We start from the raw sequence: 4,283 nt of genomic DNA, 5'->3' as shown, positions 1-4,283 counted from the left end.
ATCAATGATCCTGTAAGATGGCGATTGCCAATGCTCGATTTTAGTAACATAACTAAATGGCTTGAAAAATTGGATGAAATAATATACTGGAGATTCAGCTCTTTCTGGAATTCCATTTCAAAGTTACAACACGCCAAATATCAAGCAATTTTCAAACCAGTGTCACAAACTATACTTCAACCTGACAAAAATACATTCCTCTGGAAATATGCTCTGTGATTATCAACACCTCCAACTAGAACTTTCAAAATATAGCATAACTATCCTGAATCCTCCACTGCACAATTTGAAAGTTGAATCACAAAAGCAAGTTCTGAATGAACAGTGAAGTAAGCCCTCCGCTTGGTTTTAATTCAAGACAATGGGATCAATCAAACCTAGGGAACAATATTAGATGACCTGATTTTGTCAATCCATTGCCCCATGGAAGTTTCTATGTTTCGAAACCCAAAGAAACCATACTCTTTACTCTTATTCATGCCAAGTACAGCTCCCCAAGGTGGATTTAGTATTAAATCTGCAAACCACCAGTTTCCAACTTCTTTGATCTTTGTTGGGCGGAGCTTATTTTCATTGACAATGGCATCCCAAACCAGATTTTTGTCTTTCATCGCCTCAGCCAAACTGAAGCCTTCACCCTCATATGGTAAGGGTTCCAGATCAAATTTCTCTGCGAGTATTCCCAGAGGTGTTTCCATTTATACACATCTCCATTAGCACAATTAAAGGCCTGGTTCTTGGCATAAGGATCTGTGGCAACCCAAATTTCTTGTTCTGTAATTAATTCTGCATCAGATGCATCCATAAACTGTTCCCACGAAATTATGTTCCCTGGGTACTTGAAAGGCAACCCCTCATGTTTGCAAATGGCAGCGTAAACACAAAGTGTGCCTAAAACATTCATCAAGCTCCAAGGAGAGAAGCCAAATATGCATGTCGGATGGTGAATGGACCAAGTTAATCCTTCTTTCTTCTTTGCAGCCTCAAATACAATATCCTCGAGAGTGTAGTAGAAATTGGGCACAGGTAGCCTAGGTAGCTCTTCGTGAAAGGGTGCCTCGTGAGGCTGATATTTACGATTCATGGCCACTGCATCAAATGGACCAGTGTAGTGTTTCCCTCCAGTCTGAAGACATATGTGCTGTAAATTCTTTGTACGGCAGGAGGGAATCTAACACATTACTCAACATTCTTCCATTGTCCTCATAGTTCTGCTCCTCTCTCTCTCTGCTAACCCAAACAACCCAAAAGAGATGAGTGACATCCTTCAATGATGAGATCTTTTCTAAAGTTTTCTCTTTATCTAAAACATCACATTGAACGTATTCCACTGGACTATCTGGAGACCAATCTGGCTTAGGCCTCCTAGCAGCTCCATAAACTTTTCAAGGTCCACCAGTTGTGTCAGATAATGGCAATATTTCTGCCAAGCAATTTCCTACAATTCCTGTTACCCCTATGACCAACGCCGCTCCCTGCTGCCTCCCAGATTTATCTCTGGAGCTTTCACCATTGGTTTGGAATTTTCTCTGCATTGAAAGAGTTACGAGTTACCAAAATAGCAATCCACAATGCAATATAATGAAGCAAGAGCAACAATTCCAAATGCAGCAAAATTCTTATCATTTAACGCATCCAAACATGGCTTTGAGAAACACATCGAGATTACGAAGCCAAATATGCATATTCAGATTTAATACATGACCATTTCTATGTTGTCGAGATATGCTGCCTAGCTTCACAACCCAGCTATACATATCAGACCAGGTTTAAATGGATTTGTGTTAATGTTCATATTCAGTGCACTGTACCTTGAATGCACCTATATATTAAAAGAAAGTGTTTGATCAATTCATTAACTTAGCCCAGACCAGCACCTCAATAAATGTTCGATTAATCATTTATCCTCACCCAGTAGAGTAGCTCAATTCGTGCTCAGGTTTAGATGGATGTGTTAATGTCAGTATTCAATGCAATCTACTTTCAAATCCACTCACCCATAAACACAGCGAGTGTTGATGAATCCTTCACCCTGACCTTATAGACCACCTCAATTTGTGTGAACTCAACATATGCAACCTGGCATGGATATTAAGCTTGCCTTACAGGAGTCTGTGCTAATGTCGATATTCAATGGACCCTAAACCCAACCCCACCATGTACAGAAATGGCTCTCTCAGTGTAGTAACCTAACCCTAAAATCCTAAATAATTACAGGAGAAAAAAGAGAGCAGTCTTTAGCTGTAACGGTGTAATAAACCTAAACTAAGAATCGTAAGAATTACAGGAAAGGAAAGAAGCACATTATCATTAGTGAATATTTTTTCGGCTGTGTGAGAGATATTTTATTTTAGTCCTACGCGTCTCGAAACCCTTCACCGATCACCAGGAGACCAGGGAGAAAGAAAATGGCATTTGCTTGTAGAACTTTGTCTCAAAAGCGAAAACATATCTGCAATCCATGTAATAATTTAATAATAAAAGTACGAAGAGCAATCCACAGAGGCAAAACGAGAAGAAAGATTACTGCAACGCTGCTTTTCATTAATTTCCCTAAAAATAACTATATTATAGTGAAGAAAGAATACTAAAACCCCAAAGAACCAGTAACCCCAAATTTATCAGACTTTAAAGGACCATTAAATCGACATAAAATAAATGTGCAATTATAAACTAAAACACTTACCCCACGAGTGCCAATGGAACCTGTCCACCAAGAATATCAGCTCATTGTGATAAAATGCACACTAATCCACACACCAAACTGGGACAAGAAACATCACTATCAATTTCAATTTCAGAAATGTATACAAGCAAAATTAGCACAAAAAATTCCATAATCCATGACTTCATTTAATCTTCCCCACTAATCACATACTACCAACTTATCGGCTATCAGCGCAATGTTGTAATGACGTACTAATGGATTGTAGGTAAGCAATTTAAAGAATGAGGCAACGATTGGAATTTCCATGGATTTCTTCACATTTCTTACCCAAGAAAGGAGCCAAATGACCTGACTGAGGATGAGCTGCGAGTTCCAAATGGAATTAGCGTTGCAGTGAAGAAATGAACACAGCTGAGCAAAGACTCGGATTGGAATCCTGCAACAAATTCATTCACTTGAGCAATGGGCGCGACAGCACAGACATAAAAATCGAGCTATCGTGAGATTTATATGGGTGAAGCAGCAGGGATGGTAGATCCTTGGGCATTTTGGTGTAGATCATGGACTGGTAGGTTTGCACAGGGCAAGGTCGTCGGCTCTGCATTAAGTATACATTGCGGGTATCTTTTTCGGGTCTCTGGTTGTTGCACCATGGTTATATCTTTTGTGTGAGAGATATTTTATTTTAGTCCTACGCGTCTCGAAACCCTTCACCGATCACCAGGAGACCAGGGAGAAAGAAAATGGCATTTTCTTGTAGAACTTTGTCTGAGAAGCAAAAACATATCTGCAATCCATGTAATAATTTAATAATAAAAGTACGAAGAGCAATCCACAGAGGCAAAACGAGAAGAAAGATTACTGCAATGCTGCTTTTCATTAATTTCCCTAAAAATAATTGTATTATAGTGAAGAAAGAATACTAAAACCCCAAAGAACCAGTAACCCCAAATTTATCAGACTTTAAAGGACCATTAAATCGACATAAAATAAATGTGCAATTATAAACTAAAACACTTACCCCGCGAGTGCCAAGGGAACCTATCCACCAAGAATACCAGTTCATTGTGATAAAATGCACACTAATCCACACACCAAACTGTGACAAGAAACATCACTATCAATTTCAATTTCAGAAATGTATACATCCAAAATTAGCACAAAAAATTCCACAATCCATGACTTCATTTAATCTTCCCCACTAATCACATACTACCAACTTATCGGCTATCAGCACAGTGCTGTAATGCCGTACTAATGGATTGTAGGTAAGCAATTTCAAGAACGAGGCAATGATTGGAATTTCCACGGATTTCTTCACATTTCTTACCCAAGAAAGGAGCCAAATGACCTGACTGAGGATGAGCTGCGAGTTCCAAATGGAAATAGCGTTGCAGTGAAGAAATGAACACAGCTGAGCAGAGACTCGCATTGGAATCCTGCAACAAATTCATTCACTTGAGCAAAGGCCGTGATAGCACAGACATAAACATCGAGCTATCGTGAGATTTATATGGGTGAAGCAGCAGGGATGGTAGATCCTTGGGCATTTTGGTGTAGATCATGGACTGGTAGGTTTGCACAGGGCAAGGTAGCCGGATCTGCGTTAAGTATA

The 4,283-nt window shown here is 39.4% G+C and overlaps 1 pseudogene; it reads right to left on the bottom strand.

Moving 5' to 3' along the window:
- Positions 1 to 377: 377 nt before the first annotated feature.
- On the bottom strand, positions 378 to 3,734 carry LOC149202272 (3-oxo-Delta(4,5)-steroid 5-beta-reductase-like; annotated as a pseudogene).
- Positions 3,735 to 4,283: the final 549 nt, after the last annotated feature.

This window comes from Pinus tabuliformis, chromosome 2_1 (assembly GCF_031772625.1).
Source record: "Pinus tabuliformis cultivar Carrire ecotype Pingquan chromosome 2_1, CPIR1, whole genome shotgun sequence".
In the NCBI taxonomy this organism is placed as follows: domain Eukaryota; kingdom Viridiplantae; phylum Streptophyta; class Pinopsida; order Pinales; family Pinaceae; genus Pinus; species Pinus tabuliformis.
This window is presented reverse-complemented; position numbering and strand designations above follow the sequence as displayed.